This window comes from Leucopleurus acutus, assembly GCF_964270905.1.
Source record: "Leucopleurus acutus genome assembly, chromosome: 10".
In the NCBI taxonomy this organism is placed as follows: domain Eukaryota; kingdom Metazoa; phylum Chordata; class Mammalia; order Artiodactyla; family Delphinidae; genus Leucopleurus; species Leucopleurus acutus.
In genome coordinates this window covers 19796049-19816899 of record NC_139153.1, presented here as the reverse complement: position 1 = coordinate 19816899, position 20851 = coordinate 19796049, and the positions used below count along the sequence as shown (strand labels likewise).

The following is a 20851-nucleotide window of genomic DNA, read 5'->3' as shown; positions in this document are numbered from 1 at the left end:
ACAATACGCAAATAAAAAAGCCATTTTGAGACCTGTTTTCTCCGCCGCCCACCAACAATTGTTATTTTCCTAAGCGCTCGAGTATCACAAGTCCCAAAGAACATATGTTCCCAAGGAAGGAAAAAAAAAAACCGGGCTCTAGAACTAATACACAATGAAAAATAAATTTAAAGCAGCCTTCTGGTCTGACATAAGAATATAAAAATGATATGAGCAGGAACAGCCTAGTTTACATACTTTTCAGTCACAGCTGCTGCTCTAAAACCACAATACCTTTAAAATGACATTTTAAGGAAACAGATACGGCAAGGCTGTAGCTGTAGCTGTAGCTCTAGCTGTAGCTGGATGAAGCTATCGCTGAACTCAAGGGGCTTCTCTTTCTATGCGCTTACTTTATACAACCCTGTACACTGGCACAATTAAGAGGAAAAGAGTGGTTCACTTTTAAATAACGTCATGATAAACCGAGCAGATTACAAATAATTTTACCCAAGAGGACTTTTTTTTTTTTCTTTCTCCTTTAAAATCACCAGACTCAGACATCAAAACAGAGTATCAGGGACAGGAGGAACCAGTCCTCTCTTCTTGGTTAATATTTAATCGGGTGCTAAAAACTTCTTGGAGAGACCTCTGCGCCTCCAGTGACAAGGCGCACAAGAGGCTCCTCTCTCTTCAGAAGATGCAGGCCCTTCCCTGAATAAATGAAAATAACATACAATTAAATCAGACTGTTCAATTAATAAATTACTTCGGTGGACCTCGAAGGCCAAGTCGTATTTAATTACATAATTTAAAAAATATTTGCACGTTGCAATCACTGAAATTGCCTTTGAGGTTTCATAATACACACTTAACACTTGAGTTAGAGAACAAATTTATTTAATAAATGCAGGCCTAAGAGCTAGAAGGCCATACCACTCACACTGCAAAATCACTTAGCACATCCTCAGAAAAAGCAAATAAACTTTTCCGCTATTTAGACGTGGGCTGCTGTTGAATGTCAGGAGAGGCTGGCTGGTTTTTTGTGCATTTTCTCTGTCATGTGTTGCCTGTAAATCTGACCATTTTGAGAGGTAATTAGAATAGAGCTAAGGGACAAAATGGTTCCAGTTAAAGATAAAGATAAACTAAGGTGGAAGATGTCAAGAACCCGGTAGTAAAAACCTCTTCAGAGTAAAACAAAGAGAAGTCGTATTACCGCCCCATTTTGCATTCCTTAGAATCCCAAAATACACCATAAATTAACATGGTTCCTGAGTGTAAAGACGTGTTCCATTAGGGAAGCGCACACGAACTTAGGGTTGAGGAGGACATTCATAAAAGGGATAGAATTACGTGGTGTCCAAAAAGAGGGCAGAGACGTTTTAAAGTGACTGCATTTCTTACAGTCACTTTATGGCCGTGATACTGCCATTAAGTGAATTTTCTAGAAAACCACTTGACCGCTTTGGCACCACAACTTGTTTGGCCCTCACATTTTGATGGCAATCTTTGTCAGACACATACACTTTCAATAACCATCGCGTGCTTTATACCCACAGCGGCCTGAGAGCTTTTTCAACTCTGTGGGGCTAACTCTATTTACACCAAAAGCCCCAGACCGCCAGGACAAGGCTGTTATTTGCGTTTGCAGGTCTTCCCCTTAAAGACTGCAGTCATGTGCACCCCGCCACATGCCTGTTCTGCTTCCCTCCCCAAAGCCTCCAACTTGCTGCTAATGAACTGCCCGTCAGAAAGGCATCGAAAGTTCTGAAACTTAGAAATTTTAAATGAGGTTTAAGGAAAAGATTCCGGTGAGACCTTGGTATCTGTTACAAAACAAAATGAGGAGATTCATCTCTCAGTCCCATGTCCCCTTCTCTCTCTTCCCTTTCACAGATTTCCAGAAAGCACTGTCTACACTTGCATTCTCCCTAGATTCACCTCCCACACCTCCCTCGGCCCTCACCGCGGCTCTGTTGCCAAGGTTACTGAGTTTTAAGTCTCTCCTGATTTGGTCCGTTAGCTACATTTGCCAACTCTCTCTTCTTCTCAAATCCTGCTCCTCTCGGAGGGTCCTCCCTGGGACCCCGGCCATCCATTATCTTCCAGCTTCCTCAGCGCCCAAGGAGTCCCCATCCCACGGTCCCTCCCTCAGGGAGGTGGATGTTCCCACCATCCACCCAGTAAATGAGGCCAAACACGATGGAGGCTGCTTTGATGCCTCCTCCACAGCATCCAACAACCAAAGGCATTCAATTATTTTTCCTTTTCTTCATCTCAATCGAGACTCACTAGCCCACGCCAAGAGAGCCTTGTGTGGACTCTACAAGGGCCTTTTGGAGGCTTTTTCCTGTCTGTGTACCTGCTCTCTTCAAACCAATCTACACAGAAGACAAACTAACTTGTAAAAAATTACAAGTTTGCAAAATCTTTTCAATTCCTGGATAGCTTCCCTCACTCTCATCTTACTATTTTGGGCATTGGGAGGCATCTCAAAATTGATGGAGCTGCCACAGGCTTCCCAGATGCATGTCCCACCCACGCTTAAAAAGTTCTTAGGGCTTCCCTGGTGGCGCAGTGGTTGAGAGTCCACCTGCCGATGCAGGGGACGCGGGTTCGTGCCCCGGTCCAGGAAGATCCCACATGCCGCGGAGCGGCTGGGCCCGTGAGCCATGGCCGCTGAGCCTGCGCGTCTGGAGCCTGTGCTCCGCAACGGGAGAGGCCACAGCAGTGAGAGGCCCGCGTACCGCAAAAAAAAAAAAAAAGAAGTTCTTAGCTTCCTAAGAGCCAGAAAGTCAAGGTGAAATGTGCAAAGGTACTCGGAAGGTCCTTTGTGTTGGTGGTCCTGCCTGGTCTTCTGACTGCACCTCTTGCTATGCCCGGACTTTCAGTCTACCATCAATAGACACTATAATAACATATAATAACACACACCCTGCACCCTCCCAGCCCCAAGCCTTCACACAGACCACCGATCACTACTCTGCCTTACTTCTCCTAGAGAGGGCTCACCTGTCTCACGTGACAAGGGCCTAAATGCCACGTGCTCCAAGAAGCATTCTCTAATCTCTCTTTAGATCTATGCCCCTGTTATCGGTTCCATTTGCATACAGTGCTTGTCCTAATATAGCAATGATTCCATTTTATAATAGTGCTGTATCTAATCAATAGTTTCGCCTGGTAACCTGCATGCCCATTCTATTAAAACCACTTCAAATATCTTAAAACGAATTTTTTTTTTTTTTTATTATTGAGGCATAGTTGACACACATTATATTAGTTTCAGGTCTACAACTAATGTCTCTCCTTCAAAGAATAAAGTTGATGAATTGTAGAAACAAAGTCAATGACAACAATTCTTTGGTTCCTTCATAAAATCAACTTTTCTCCTTCTTAATTCCTCTCCCCACTAAAATCATTCAGCAAGGTGAGGTCAAGCAGATCGCATCTGCATAGTATTTGTTCACAACTCTGAAGATAGGAGAAATGTTGATAATTCAATGTTGATAATCATGGTTGATAATTCTGTGAATGACTGAGACATAATCTGAGCAAAAAACGTTACGTTCCCTTGAAGTAAAATCACCTTCCTATTCATAATACACTGCAAAGGAAAAAGAATGAGCAAGGAAGCTATAAGGACTTAATCAAATAGACTTCTTGTAAGTAAGAACTGAAATTCACTATCCACCAAAAATGCAATTACCCTCCCCCTACTAAGAGCGCCCTAATTTAGACTCTGCACAAAAAGAGCTTTCAGGTTATAAGACAATTTTACATTAAGGTCTTAGATGAACCTTAATGCCATTCCCTCTCCTGGGTGTGTGGTCTGCTAAACTTCAGCTTTAATTATTTCATCACGCATCCCACCTCTAGCAGTGCAAACTTTGCAGCAGTCTTCAAAACGGTGTAAAACAAAGAGCCGTGATGGGTCAAACCCGTGAACTGCAATCTTTGGCAGATTTGGTGTTAAAACAAGAGAGCTGGTGCCAGCCAACAACAGCCTCAGACTCAAGAAACGGCATCACTTAAGTGATGAAAGGATAAAAGCCAACCTCTGGAAATGTGAAATGACCAGGTGGGCTATTAACGACAAATAAGGCCATGGAACATTCTCTGCAGGACTGATATTTTCAGAGACCCAGAACTAAAACCATCAGAAAAAAAAAGTGTAGTAGGTGGGGGAGGGGGAATTGGATTAAGGGAGCCCAAAGGGACAAACTTCCAGTTATAAGACAGCTGGCTACTACGGATGTTACATACAACATGATAAATATAATTATCACTGCTATACATTATATGTGAAAGTTGTTGAGAGTAAGTGCTGTGAGTTCTCATCATAAGAGAAAAATTTTTTTCTAATTTCTTTAATTTTTATCTTTATGAGATGATGGGCGTTCACTAAACTTATTATGATAATCATTTCATGATGCACGTAAGTCACAGCATTATGCTGTACACCTTAAACTTACGCAGTGCTGTATGCCAGTATAAAAGTGAAGGGGAAAAATATAAATAAATAAAGACAGACATAAAAAAAGAAAAAGAAAAAAAGTGTGTGGTTTATAATATAGCCAAAGGTAACCGGCAGATGTGATCAGATCTTATTTTTCATAATTATGACCTGGCTGGGTCATTTAACTTCTCTGATCCTCAATTTCTTCATCTGTAAAATGGGTTCATGAAATCTCTGTGGGAGTCAAACAGGATTGAATGTGTCAGGCTCACAGGCAGGACTTTTGCTTGCTTACGTGTGTGTCGAGGTGTGTGAAACTAGAGAAGAGAGTGATTTTTGATCCAACCCCAACATTATTCCTCCAGTCACTTAGCAAACGTTGGTGGACACCACTCTGTCACATGGAAAGTAAAGAAGAACAAAACTTGGCCCTGCCCTCGAGGAGCTCAGAGTCGAGATCTATGCTGTCCCAAACAGGAGTCAGTAGTCACATGTGGATATTTTAATTAAAATGAAATGAAAACCAAAAATCCAGGTCCTCAGTGGCACAAGTCCCATTTCGAGTGCTGAACAGCTACACGCAGCTGCCAGTTAGGTACCGGCTACCATACTGGAAAGCGCAGAGCACTTCCATCACTGCAGAAAGTTTTATTGATCAGCTCTGGTTACAGGGGCAAGAAGGTTAAGTATATAGGGAAATTCTAACACCCTGTGATAAGGGATGATTTGGTAGCAGCAAAGATTTTATAATGGACATGATATTCTTGAAAGACGGGTAGTTTTTAATTGTTTTGAGGAAAAAGGGGGAGTCAGGGGGAGCAAACCACAAGCGCAAAGGCACCTCAAGAGGCATTCTGAGTTCTAGGCAGGAAAGGTCAGCGCGTCTTGGTGACTGGTTAAGTTCATGGGGAAGCAATGGCCGGAGATGGGCCTGGAAGATTAGGATCCAATTCTGGAGGCCTCACAAGCCAAAGTAGGAATCAGGGCTTGATTCAGAAAGAGTGACCTATCGGACGTGCTTTACAGAAAACTAACCATGCAGCGGTTGTCAACTCTGGAGATGCACACGACAACTCCTCTGGAAAGTTTCGGAAAATGCTGATGCCAAAGTCCCTACCCTCACTCAGTTATATCCAATTCTGGGCATGGGGCCTAGACTTCAGTAAGTCTTAACATCCCAAAGCGACTCAAGCGCAGCCAGGGTTGAAAACCAATGCAGATGACAAAGAACTGGCATTGTAGTTAAGCTGGAATGAAGAAGTACGAGGAAAAGTCTACTGCAACAGTCCTACCAACAGGTGGTGGGGACCTCACCTAACACAGAACAGGGAGGATGAAGAAGAAATGCTGATTTGGGAAGAAGTTTCAAAGACAGAATTTATATGACCTGGAAACCAAGAATACGAGCAATCAGAGAAGAAAAAATAGAGTACGATACAACTTCTAGCCCATGGCAATAATGACCAAGATCAAGCGTGCAGAAAATCGAGCAGGTTTAAGAGAGAAAGAGTGACAATTAGTTCAGTTTGAGAGGCACTGCCTAGTATATTCCGCAGAGCAACTGGTAGAAAAGTCCAGGAAGTCAGAAGAAATATCAGTCTGGATTCTGCTAGAGAAGAAGGCCAGAGAGCGGGGCACAGAGAACTGTGAAGAATGACCTTCAAGAATAGAAAAGACATGCACTTTTCAAGTTCTGCTCTATCCCCATCTATTCCACACTGTACATCAATGACCCCATCGGCCTGGCATCACCAACAGGCCACAGGCATCCTGTCCCAACACCACTTCCTGGCTGTACGGCCTTGAACAAATCATTAGACTCTCTGGGTCTGGGATTCAATTTCTTAACACTCAAAGGAGAGGGCTGAACTAGAACTAGACGCTCGCAAGGGGTCCTTCCAGTTTGAAGATTCCACAGATACATTACATTCTGAAGAGCAGAAATTATACATATAATTTATAATACCTCCTAGCATTTATATATGCACTAATTTCTATAACATTTATATTCCAGAAATCTTATATATTCCTGAGACTGTATACATACAAATTAAACAGATTTCAAGAAAGTTACGTAAGCGTATTTCCTTTTGTCAGAAATCTGTCAAAAAGACACACTCAACATATTGTTTAGTCCTGAATACCAATTTTTTTTTGTTTTTCCTTTGCAGTGCTGAAGTAAGCGGTTGCAAATTCCAGTGCCTAAAGGGACAGAGGATCACATTAATGAGTAAAACAGCCCAGAGGAGAATGACAAACTCTAGCCCACGCCCCAGCTAAAGGGGGCAGCCGCTCCACTGCGGATCCAGTGTTATTTCACTTTTTTCACAAAACCCAGAATCCCAGACTGCTTCAGGTATAATCTCTTGATATTTAAGTGCTGGCGACCAACACAAACCCAACAGGCCTGAGGCTGTCAGACTGTGCCCTGGCCCCAAAGCGTACCATCCTCTGTGATTTTCACTTCGGCAAACATAAAGCACTCATAAAGCAAGAAAGAAGGCCCTATGTCAGATCAGACAACAGGGTTTAGTGTAAGAGCGTCAGACCAATGACACCAGCCTACGACTCATAGCTACCTTTACACCTAGTGCCTATAACAATATCTCCCACAAAATACATTAAGTTTTATGAAACATCTGTGTGGGGTTTCAATGGAGAAGAGCACCCCTGATAAATGAATTCTTTGTGTACCAAATATCAGGTGGACTTTAACACTTCGAGATAGGAATGTGATGATTTATATCCTGCTGACGGCAGCCAATACCCCTCAGTGTATTCAAAATAGAAAAGTACTTTATTTAGCAATATCGTTCTATTTCTTGCTTTCAAACGGGGGCGGGGGAACCTTCTCTTTTTATTATACTGTTGTTGTTGTTGTTTTTTAATGTGAAGCACTAAGCAATCTGGCACACGTTAGCAGGAAGAGGCCAACCGTACATGGAATATACCGTTACCCTCATCTTCAAAGCATAATGAAATGGGATCTTCTGCTACCAGATCACCTTAAAACCAGTAACAAAGGAGAGGCACTGCTAAGCAGGAGTCTGTATTCAAGAAGGTTGCTCTGTACTACCCAATGGACTCAAGGGGGGAGAAATCCATGAGTAAAAAGCACAGAAAGAAGCCCAGGTGGAAAACAACAACTCAATAATAACTACAATAAAGCTTCCAATGATACCCCAAAACACCCGGTCACAATGTGGGTTTCCAGTTCACCCTATGATGATTGTGGCGGCAGAGGTGAGGTGATGGCGCTCTGGCTTGTAACACAAAACTTGTAACAGTTATTCACGAGGGGAGAATGTGTTTTCAAAGAACGGAAAAGAGTAAAGGGAGAATCTGAAGCCAGGTACTTTAGCACACGATTTCAGTTTGTCTAAGGAAAAAGTAACAAAAGCTTCCTCTTTAAATTACCTGCCTCAAGAAAGGCTTTCTTGTCATGCTCACTAGGTATGTGTCTTAAGTGGGTAAATATTGGGATAAATTTTAAGCAAATTCCTAAATACGAGCAGTTGAGAGGAAAGGAGAAAACAAAGGACGCAGGAGTTGGGGAAGTTGGGTTGTACGAGGCTGTCTGGTACAGGAAGGGAATGAACTCTAAATCTGGAGAGACCCAGGGGAAGGGTGGAAAGAGGTGATAAACCCACCCTAGTAACAGCAGAAGCAGGAAGAGAAGGATAATTAGAAAGCAACACTTAGTATGTCCCAGCACTACACTGTTCTTATTCCCTTTTAACAGATGAGGAAGTGAAGGTCCTGCAGGATAATGAGGCCCAACTCATACAGCTAATAAATGGTGTGGCGTGGATTTGAATCCCATTGTCTTTTCTAGAATCCAGTGTCTCAACCACCATGTTATGCTGCCTCCCAAACTTGGAGGCCACAGGCCAATACTGAACAAAAGCAGGTAAAGACCAAACCAGAGGTGAGAAGAGAAAAGATGCCTTCAGAAATGCTTTTAAGGGCCGACTCCTCCTTATGGGAGGAAGAGTTGAAAGGGAAGAAGTGACAGCATTGCTGTCACTTCAAGGAGAGAAGAGAAACAGACTCACTGTACTGAGATAGGTTTCCCAGCTGCAACATAAAGATCACTTGCTTTCCTTCCTCAGTCGGCCAACTGCAAGAGAACGGAACTATGTTTAAATAGGTACCCATGAATCATGAAATCTGACCAATCAATTTCTCAAAGTTATAAACAGAACAAATGGTCTGCTGTAAAGGGAAGTTCAATTCTATCATATGTAAGTGTGCACACAGGCACGTGTGTGTTTACTGATGACAACTGTATCTGAATCTCAAAGTCCATCTAATCTAATTCTCACTTGTTTTGATAATTAGCTCTTTCAAAATCTGGTGCACATGTGTGTTTATATTTTTATTACCAGGATACAGAAACATTTTTCTGAATCAGGAACATTCACCCAGGATATTCTCCCAACTTTCTCTCCATGAGAGAAGATCATACAGGTACCTCAAACATCGTTATCTAAAATTATACCACAAAGTCTGTTCACTAGCATTAGAGATGTTTGGAATTATTTTTCATTGATGAACCGAGTAGTGTTCAAGACGCATGATCAGCTGAAAAGATTGCGAGTGCCCAGGAGCCTAGCAGCCTCATACCTTGAGAACTGTACTTGGAATCTAGATCTCATCTGCTATGATGAGAGAACCCTGTCACCTTTCAGCTAGAACGTTGGCTAGTTCTTCCACCAAAATAGTATTACTTTCTCCTCATACCTTTCCCATGGAGTAAGTTGTATGACTTTAGGAGTAAGGAGTAAGTTGTATGACTTTTCTGGGCATGCTCCCTGACACATCTCTGCCTATATGGCAGAATTCTGGCTGAGACATGCCTTCAGGGCAACTTACCACAGAACAGTGAGGGTGTGAGAGCGGGAAATACGTAACCCTGTTTCCTGCTAATCATGGTAGTTATCATACTGGCCAAAAGCTCTGACAGTTTTGGAATGGCCAAATGGGCTCCATTTGGTTCTCAGTATCCTCCACCTGCTGCTGACTGGGTTTCTCTGATCAGCTGCAACATGACTTAATCGATCCACTTGGCTGCGATGGTTGAAACAGTTGGAATGCTTGACCCAACCAAACACTGCAGTCTCCTTTCACAAAGTCTATCTATTGAATGTCACAACACAAAGCTGCCCTAGGGCATGAGACATCAGGAACTACAAAAGCAGCCAGAAAACAATTAACAAAATGACAATAAGCACATACCTATAACTACTTTGAATGTAAACAAATTAATTCTCCAAACAAAAAACAGAGTGGCTAAATGGATAAAAAAAAAACAGGATCCATCTATATGATGCCTACAAGAGACTCACTTTAGATGTAAGACACACACAGACTGAAAGTGACAGAATGGAAAAGATATTCCATGCAAACGGACACCAAAAGAAAGCTTGAGAAACTATAAGCAAAGACTGAAGTAAGAGACAAAGAAGGGCACTGCATAAGGATAAAGTAGTGAATCCAACGAGAAGATATAAAATTTGTCAACTTTTATGCACCCAATACAGGAGCACCTAAGCATATAAAGCTGACATTAACAGACAGCAACACAGTATTAGTAGGGGACTTAAATACTCTACTTTCATCAAGGGATAGATTATTCAAACAGAAAATCAATTAGGAAACATTGACCTTAAATGACACATTAGAGCAGATGGACTTAAGAGATACTTATAGAACATTCCATCCAAAAGCAAAACAATACACATTCTTCCCAAGCGTATATGGGATATTTTCCAAGATAGATATGTTAAGCCACAAAATAAGTCTTGATAAATTTAAAAGGATTTAAATCATATCAAGCATCTTTACCAACTATAATGGTATAAAACTAGAAGTTACTTACATGAAATAAACTGGAAAATTCATAAATATGTGGAGATTATACACCATTCACTGAACAACCAACAGCTCAAAGAAGAAATCAAAAAAGAAATTAAAAATACCTTGACACAAATGAAAATGGAAATGAAACATACCAAAATTTATGAAATGCAGCAAAAGCAGTTCTAAGAGGAAAGTTCATAGCAATAAATTCCTATCTCAATAAATAAGAAAAGTCTCGAACAGCCTAACTGTATACCTCAAAGAACTAGAAGAAGAACAACTGAAGCCCAAAGTTAGTAGTAAGAAGAAAATAAAAAAAACTAGAGCAGAAGTAAATGAAATACAGATTTAAAAGACAACAGAAAAGGTCAATGAAACGAAGAGCTAGATCTTTGAAAAGATAAAAAAAAAAAAAGTCAAATTTTTAGCTAGGCTCAACAAGAAAAAAAAGAGAGGACTCAAAATCAGAAATGAAAAAGATGTTACAAACGATACCACAGAAATACAAAGAATTCTAAGAGAATACTATGAACAATTATACACAGATTGGAATACCTACAACAAACACGTAAATTCCTAGAAACGTATAAACTATCAAGACTAAATCATGAAGAAACAAATTCTGAACAGACTGGTTACTAATAAGGAGATTGAAGCAGTAATCAAATACCTCCCAGCAAATAAAGTCCAGGACGTAATGGCTTCACTGGTGAATTCTACCAAACACTCACAGAAGAATTAATACCGATCCTTCTCAAACTCTTCCAAAAAACGGAAGATGAGGGAACCCTTCCAAACTCATCTTATGAGGCCACAATTACCCAGATACTGAAAACATACAAGGATGTCAAAAGAAAAGAAAATTATAGGCTAATATGGCTGATGAACAAAAATGCAAAAAGTCTCCATCAAAATATTAACAAACCAAATTCAACAATACATGAAAGAGATCCCACCATGATCACATGGGATTTTTTCAGAGGACACAAGTATGGTTCAACGTCCACAAGTCAATGTGATACACTACACAATGAAGAATAAAACTCATATTATCATCTCAATACATGCAAAACATGCATTTGACAAAACTCAGTATGCATTCATGATAAAAACTCTCAACAAAGTGGGTATAAAGGGAACATAAGTCACCATGATAAAGGCCAACTATGATAAGCCCACAGGTGACAGCATACTCAATGGTGAAAAGCTGAGAGCTTTTCCTCTAAGATCAGGAAATACACAAGGTTGCCCACTCTCAGCAGTTTTATTCAACATAGTGTTGGAAGTCCTAGTCAGCACAATTGGGCAAGAAAAATAAATAAAAGGTATCCACATTGGCAAGGAAAAAGTAAAACCATCACTATTTGCAGATGACATGATATTACATATAGAAAACCTTAAAGACCCCATCAAAAATTATGAGAACTAATAAATTCAGTAAAGTTGCAAAATACAAAATCAATATTCAAAAATCTGTTGCATTTCTATACACTAATAACGAACTATCAGAAAGAGAAATTTAAAAAACAATTCCATTTACAGTTGCACCAAAAGTAATAAAATACCTAGGAATAAATTTATCCAATGAGGTGCAAGACTTGTACATTTAAATACTAGAAGACATTAGTGACAGAAGTTGAAGATGACACAAATAAATGGAAAGATATTCAGGGCTAGTGGACTGGAAGAATTAATACTGAATGTCCATACTACCCAAAACAAAATACAGATTTAGTGCACCCCCTATCAAGATTTCAATGAAATTTTCCACAGAAATAGAACAAACAATTCTAAAATTTCTATGTAACCATAAAAGACTGAATAGTCACAGCAATCTTGAGAAAGAAGAACAAAGCTGGAGGCATCACACTCACTGATTTCAAACTATATTAGATAGCCATAGTAATTAAAATAGTATGGTATTGGCAAAAGAACAGACACACAGACCAATGGAACAGAAAAGAGGACCCAGAAATAAACACAGGCATGTAAGTCAATTCATTTATGACAAATGAGTCAAGAACATACAATGGAGAAAGGACAGTCTCTTCAATAAGTGGTGCTGGGATAACTTGACACATGCAAAAGAATGAAACTGGACAACTATCTTATATCATCCACAAAAATTGACTCAAAATGGATTAAGGACCTGCACCCAAGACCTGAAACCAAAAAAACTTCTAGAAGTAAACATAGGTAGTAACATAGGTCTTGGTGATGATTTTCTGAACTGATATCAAAAGCAAAAGCAGCAAAGCAAAAATAAACAAGTGGAACTACATCTAACTAAAAAGCTTCTGCACAGTGAAGGAAACCATCAACAAAATGAAAAGGCAACCTGCTGAATGGAAGAAAATATCTGCAAATCAGATATCTGATAAGGGGCTAATATCCAACATATTTAAAGGACTCATACAACTCAACGTAAGAAAAACCAAACAACCCAGTTAAAAAATGGGCAGAATATCTGAATAAACATTTTTCAAAAGAAGACATACAGATGGCCAACAGGTACAAAAAAGATGTTCAACATGACTAATCATCAGGGAAACGCATATCAAAACCACAATGAGATACCACCTCATGCCTGTCAGAATGGCTATTGTGAAAAAGACTAGAAATGACAAACCTTGGAGAAGATGTGGAGAAAAAGTAACATCTGTGGACTCTTGGTAGGAAAGTAAACTGGGGCATCCACTATGGAAAATAGTGTGGAGGTTCCTCAAAAAATTAAAGATAGAACTACCATATGATCTAGCAATTCTACTTCTGGGTATTTATTTTAAAAAATGAAAACACTGATTTGACAAGATACATGCACCCCCATGTTCACTGTAGCATTATTTGCAATAGCCAAGACATGGAAACAACCTAAATGTGCACTGATGGATGAATAGATAAAGAAACTGTGGTACATATATACAATGGAACATTATTCAGCCATAAAACATAATGAAATCTTGCCATTTGTGAGAACATGGATGGAACTCAAGGGCGTTAAGCTAAGTGAAATAAGTCAGACAAAGAAAGACAAATACCATACAACTTCTCTTCCGTATGGAATCTACATTTTTAAACAAATTCATAGATACAGAGAACAGATTAGTGCTTGCCATGGGGTAGGAGCTGGAAGAAATGGTGAAATTTTTAAAAATTGAATCTTAGTCTTTTAAAATGTATTTAAGCTAATACATTTAACAAAAAAAAAAAAAAAAAATTAGAGGCAGAGGTAAAAGCATAGCATTTGAATCTTTCCAAATCCCCTCATAAAAACAGAACAACCTGAGAGCAAGACCAAAAACCAAACCAAAAAACAATTGTTTGTTGGACAAATTTACAACAAAACTAGGTGACTAGGTATTGCCTCAAGCACCAAAGTACCAACAGGTGCTGGAAAATACCAATACCAACCACAATTACTGCAGGTTAGCTGCATGTGCACAGAAAGGAGCAGAGGGATACAGCAGGGCAACTGAAGGACCTGAGAAAGAAACTCCCCAAATTTCAGTAAGTATTAAATGAAAAAGTGTGATGAATCAATTTAAAACAGCAGATGAACCTGGGAGGAATTTTTCCCATTCTGAAAAAGACACAGTACACAGGGCTCACATTAAGAAACCCTGCAGAGTCTGGTGTAGTCTATTGCAGTTAATCTCTCAAAACTGATCTGCCAGGACTCCACTCCAGGACAGGACCCACAATGAGGAAAACCTGCTGGAAACAGAAGAATCAAAATTGAAAAGGACAGAGAAAATCAAGAGGAAAGAAAGAGAAGGTTCAAAAAAAGTGGGGAAGGAGAAGATTGTGTAGATATTTTAAAAAGCAGGCCAGTAGCCTAGCAGTTGAAAGCAGACAAGAAGAGGGAGCTCTGGGAAGTTAGAAGAGCTATCTAAATCAAGCCTCCCTATCAAAAGTTCAGAAAAACAACTTACACATAAAAATGGGCAACAGAAAAAGTTTTCAGATCAAACACTACACAAAATTATAAGAGGGAAAAAGGGAAAAAGAATAACACCCTACAGAAAATGAAAGCACACATCAGAAAGATATGTCATACAGCAGACCCAAACTGTAACCTATTATTTTAAAATGAGCTAGAAGACATTAAGAATATGAAATAAGGCATGAAAGAATCACATAAATCGGAATTAGAAAAACTGAGAAATGAAGGAAGAAAGAATGGACCTGAGAAAAAAAGAAAACATCATTGGCATAATGAGGAATATACTAAGAGGACACAAGAGTAAATGAATACAGCAAATAATGCCTTAAAAGTGCTAGAAGGGGGCTTCCCTGGTGGTGCAGTGGTTGAGAGTCTGCCTGCCGATGCAGGGGACACGGGTTCGTGCCCCAGTCCGGGAAGATCCCACATGCCACGGAGTGGCTGGGCCCGTGAGCCATGGCCTCTGAGCTTGCGTGTCTGAAGCCTGTGCTCCGCGATGGGAGAGGCCACAACAGTGAGAGGCCCACATACCACAAAAAAAAAAAAAAAAGTTAAAAAGTTAGTTAAAAGTTAGTAAAAAGCTAGTTAGTAAAAGTTAGTAAAAAGTTAAAAGGCTAGAACGTTAAAAAAAAAAACGAGGAGAAAATTAAAAATCAAGAAGAAATAAAGATAAAGACAAAAGGGATTAAGGGAAAATGTCAAATATTTAAGTTAGGTAAAGAAGATCCAACATATGGAGAATAGGAATCCCTAAAAATGAAATAAAAGGAAGGGACCTGTCCAGATACCTAAAACTATATTCAAAGAAACTTTCCTGAAGTTAAAAAAAAAACAACTTGGGACTAGATGTTGAAAGAGGTCACTGGATACTTGAGCATACTGTACCCAAATGATCAACACCAAGACAGAGTCTAGTAAAATTTCTGGACTTAAGACTTAAGCCAGAAGAAAACGGAGTAACACAGCCAAGGTACTTAAAGAAAAAAATATGTACCAACAATTTTGCAGCCAGCAAAAATTGCTTTTTAAATTTAAATGGAGCAGCAAACTGTCGCCAAAATGCCCAAATTCAGGTAATGTATTTCCCAGGAGCCCTTCCTGAGAAATCTAATAGAAAATGAGCTTTTGACAAAATGATCAAAGACATTAACATAAGAACTAGTGTTGAGCTCTGAATATACTTACTTATAGAACTAAGACTAAAATGTGATAAAAGGGGAAAGTACAGTATAAATGGCTATATGCTCTGAAAAGACAGACATAGTAAGCCATTAAAAAATAATCAAGATTAGTAATAGTACATGTAGTAAGATGTTTAACTTCTTGGTAATCATAACCGGAGACTGTAGTATTGGCACTGTTATTCTGAGACTGTTGCACGTATGAGGTGGATAAATATGCAAATTAGTAATTATGGAGTATTTTAATTCTATCAGCTCCCATATTCTCAAGAACTGGGATCCTCACCATAGTAGAAAGGAGATACATACCTATGTACCAGATAAGAAGCTAACTAAAAGTCCTCTAATCGTGAATATGAAGTGGAAATAATCAGTCGAATTCATGAGGCCTAGACATAATGAGCAATCCAACAACAATAAGCACAGTTAGCAGTATGATAATTGTCTTGAAACACAAATTTCCACTAAGAGAATCCAAGCTTTTTGGGGCAAATATCCTATTTCAGTCCTCAGGCAAGAAATGTTCGAGGTGAGTCTGAAGCATCTCATCAGAGCAGTAAGGAAAGAAGCAATCAAAGACCAGCAGGATCATCTCAGGAGGATCGAGGAGCCAATGTAAAGAAGTCCCATCATCAAAGATGGACAATGTGATCTTCAATAAAAAATAAGGAATTTAATGGACTGAAACTAACCAACGTTTACATTCATGATGCAGAAACATGTTAAAATTTACTGGTTGCTTTCAGAGGAGGATACGGAACTAATCCATTATTTTGAAAACTGGTAAACATTGGGAAAAAACAGGCATTTTTCGTGTATCTCTTATAGGAACACTTCCATTGGGTAACCAAGGAGTAGCTGAACAGAAAAATTACAAAAGTATTCCAGCTAATAAACAGCGGAATTACAACATCACCATTTTGCAACTCCCAGGGAATTAATGGATCTAGCCAGTGAGCATTAATGGCTACTAACATCACAAAAAGGAAGACAATAAGGTATTATGTCCCTCCTGAATGAAAGAACACAATATCACTTAGAGTCTTGCCAAAGGGATCAAACAGAAGCCTCTGGACCCAACTGCGAATTTGCAGGAAATAGAGAGGGCAAAGGAACATGTGAGCTGAGGATGCGATCATACAAATCCAGGCTCTTGGAACCTCTGCAGCTCATGCGGCCAGGGTTCTCCAAAAGGAAAAGTGTAAAGAAAAGAAAGAAATAGAGGGGAAAGTTGTAAATTAAGAAACTTAAAAGACATATAATTTTTTTTTAATGGGCAATACTAAACTACAATGTTTAACGATCCACAGGTAGGTAATAAAGTAATAATGAAACAAAGGGAAGTAATTACTACAGAAGTACTGGTCACTCTTGGAAGGGGCTGTGAGTGGGATCAGGCACTTGAGGGGTTTCTGGGTGGCTGGAAAAGTTCGATTTCTTGACTTGAATCGTTGTTACAAAGACATCCACCATAACACAACTGACATATAAATATATACATATATGTAAACGTCCAATACAGCAGCCACTAGCCACATGTGGCTATTACAGTATAAACTAACTAAAATGAAATAACTTAAATTTAGCTTCTCAGTCATCCCTAGTCAGATTTCAAATACTCAGTCGACACTGGCTTCCTTTTAGACAGTGCAGTAAATAGAACACACTGTACAGAATCAGTTTGTGCGTGCGTGTGTGCGTGTGGTTTTCTGTAATTGTTTTTTTTTACTTTATAATGAAACTTTCAAAGTGCATGCCCCCGCAATACATTACACAATTGCATTTATTTGAATTTATCTTGAATACAATAATACTGGCTATTCTTTGAAGCAATGGCCAAGGGTGTACACCTTCCAGAAGAGAGACGAATACTGTGAAATCATTTTACGGCATTAAGGGGCAGGAACCCTGCAAGTGCAATGGATCTGAGTTAAAGTTGCTAGTACACAATACAAGAAACTTCCATCTCAAGGACAACGTAGTCGTGCCTAGAAAAGGTTAATAAGCTCTTCTCCGCTGTGGATTGAGAACTGATCACTTCAATTATCATTAAACATTTATTAGACATCAGGAGCAGGCAAGGCTACGGCCAAATACAGTAGTGGAGTTCTTGCCAAATGGACACTCCAAACAAGGCACTTAAGATATATAACCCAATTACACAGATGAAGGACAAGGAAGCGCTCCTTCCACCGGGCTGGAGATCCTTAGGTCAACGACATCATACCTCTGTACGACTGTTGAGCTCACAGTTAAGGATGAAGGAGGAAGTTCCTCTGAAGAGATTCGAAGGAGGTGTATGAAAGGGCAAAATGACAGCCTGGCCAATAGAGTCATAACAAGTTTTCAAGCAGAGCAAATGACATCAGAGAAATGGGAGGCTAGACGTTCCCAGAGATCAAAGTGACATCTACAAAAATATGTGACATAATAAGGCAGAGAGCCGAAAAAGAAATAATTCCGAGGTCAAAATAGAGACTCTCAGAGAACAAATGTATTAAAAGGCACTGGTGTCCACTAATCCTCTCAACTCAATCCTCAACCCTCCTGAGTGGTCAGCAGCTCAAGGGACAGTGCTATAGAAGAGGCTAATTATAAAGGAGGCATTCTGAATAAACTAGAGAAAAGGGAGGGAGGAAAGAAACATCCCAGCTACAAAATACGATTCCAATCGAGTCTCTAATTATCCAGAGAGAATGTAAATATTTTCTTTAAAATAATGTAACAGATGCTAAAACAATGAGGAAAAATATAAGACTATGGAACCTGTGATCCAGTGCAATAAAAAGGGCACAAAGAGGCATTAACAGTTAACAGGTGCAGAAAATCAGTAACTTCAAATTATTCTTTGGTTATCATACAAGGGACCACACAGCAAAGAGCAGGCTAGCTTTGAGCCAAGATAAAGGATGCGTAACTAGAACATGATCTAGAATGGGTTAAGGGCAAATAATAAGAAAAAGAAGAAAACCCCAAATCAACAGGGTGTCATTCCTTCCCCCTCCATTCCAATCTGAGCCTTTTAATCTCAGAAAGTCCATCACACGTTTACTTGTATCTGGATATGATCCAAATATTCCGTGCAGCTCTCTTTTACATTTATTCTATCGAGAAAGATTTGGCAACTGAAATCTATTATGATGTCAAAAGGTAGCTGACAACATAAAATGTATCCCGCTGAGTTGATGCCTCACACGGCTAAATTTACAACAACAGGAGTATCAGAAAAATTACAAGAACTGCAAATTAACCACTGATTTCTAGTTCACTGACATAAATAATAGTAAGGACCTGGATAACTTCCAAACATCTTTACCACTGTTTAATTTGTCAAAATCTATCAAGAGCCTTTCAACCACAAACCTGTCCTCTAAGGTACATTATCATTCCCACACTTAGATTAACATCAGGGGCAACCCAAGGAAGACTGCATAATCACTAAGACTCCATGAGGATTCTTCTCTCCCGTTTGTTAATTCCTCCATGTGTCAGTATCTCACCTCTTTCTTAAGTACCACTCTTACTTTCAATTAGTTATTTAAGATCATTTAAAAATTTGGCTCTAATCGTGTGAGCTATGTCTGTCTGCTTTCAAAATCAGTCCCTCATTACAGTGTTAAGGTTCCTACTGGGCTCAAATTAGCAAGATTTTCTGTTTACTTCATATTTGTGAACCAGGAAGCAGGTAACAGTATGGTGCTAGAGTAGTTAGCTGACAGCTGTTGGGAAACCCAGCAGGTAAGGAGGTCACACGTGGAAACAAAATGACAAAGACAATAATTCCTTTCTCAGAGAAAGTTCAGATACAGAACCACATGGGTTCCTCCACTAACAATCAACTCTAAGGACTATTCACAGAGATGACAGGAAAAGAAAATGGTTTTTAACTTAAATGCAAAATCTCTTCTGAAAAACTATATTCGTTCATAGGGAATTTAAAATCACCACTAAACTATTTCATCGCTCATGGATTGAACACCAAAATGTGGATAAGGATAATAAAATGGGTAAAGAAATAAAGAAATGAAACAGAAATGACTTTTAAAATTTTTATTCAGTGAAAATGACCTATTTAGGTCTAAATGTATGGATGTGTGTACACGTGAGTATTACCCCACCCCCTGCTTTCCCACTGACATATGTCTAGAACAAATTTATAGTACTCCTGAAATTTATAGTACTCCTGAAAAGAAAAAAATTATATATTTGGCCATAATATTGTTAGCAAAAACAATCACTCAGTAGTACCACTGACTAAGCAGAAGCTGTATATGCATTTCTGCCAAAACTAGGCAGTTCTAACTCTTTGATTAGTCCTAATACAGTGAGTGCAGGGAGCTGTGTGATAGATACTAAGTAAATCTAGCATACACTGCTTGTGCCCAAATTGGTTTATTTCACATTTCTGTATTTGGGGGGAAAAGCAATTTCTGTATGACAGATGCACCTGCAGTTTGCCATGTGACCTACACACAGAAAGAGCTACGGAGTCATAGGTTTAGCAACAAGGAGAAAATTGCATTTTATTCTTTTTTGCTAAAAAAAGCATATTTTTGCCATGGAACATGTTTGTATTGAGTTAGTCCATGTCTACACAGAGTAAGTGAAAAACAGAAATGCAACACTGATTTACATCTGGGTAAGTCAAAGCCCCCATCAACCTGCTATCCAAGACAATGTTGGTTTGGCCTCAGTTGGACCCTACTGGTCGCCTACAGTAAGAAAATGCATGGGATAAAAAAGCCATCCATCCTTCACTTCTCTTTACCAATGTAAATGTGGCCTAAATGTCTCCATCAGTGTCAGAAAGCTGCCCCATTATGAAACTAAGCTTTTTCATCAGTGTGTGTAATTTTTAAACCTTAAGACTGAATGAAGTCCTGAAAGCAGGTGACACAACAAGAATGCTCTCTTTTTAAGAAAGTCTTCACCTAAAAACAGAGTCCCGAAATACATGAAGCAAAACCTAACAGAACTGAAGTGAGAAACAGACCATTCAACACTAGTAGTTGGAGACTTCAATACCCTACTGACAATAATGGACAGAACTAGGCAGAAGATCAACAAGAAAACAGAAGACATGAACAACACTAAGAATCAAATAGAGCTAGCAGATATCTATAGAAAGTCCCACCCGTCAGCAACAACAGAATATGCACTCTTCTCAAGCACACATGGGACATTCTCCAGGACAAATCATAGGCTAGGCCATAAAACAGACCTCAATAAATTTCAAAGGACTGAAATAAAACAAAGTACGTGCTCCAATTACAACAGAATGGATTGGAAACCAGTAATAAAAAGAAATTTAGAAAACTCACAAATGTGGAAATTAAACAACATATGCCTAAATAACCAATGGGAATAAAGAAACCACAAAATCAATTAGAAAATATTTGGAGATGAATGAAAATAATGACATAACAT

The 20851-nt window shown here is 39.2% G+C and overlaps 1 protein-coding gene across 10 annotated transcripts in view; it reads right to left on the bottom strand.

The window, feature by feature from the left end:
* FOXP1 (forkhead box P1) overlaps positions 1–20851 on the bottom strand; it is a 380424-nt gene that overhangs the window by 343270 nt on the left and 16303 nt on the right. For 6 of the 10 annotated variants that reach the window (XM_082848497.1, XM_082848502.1, XM_082848510.1 and 3 more), the window contains exon 1: positions 8494–8515. The exons of the other annotated variants lie outside the window; for them this stretch is intronic. The gene's annotated coding sequence lies outside the window, so the exon portion shown is untranslated. Of the gene's footprint in view, positions 1–8493; positions 8516–20851 lie in introns of those variants that run through there. 10 annotated transcript variants of the gene reach the window in all.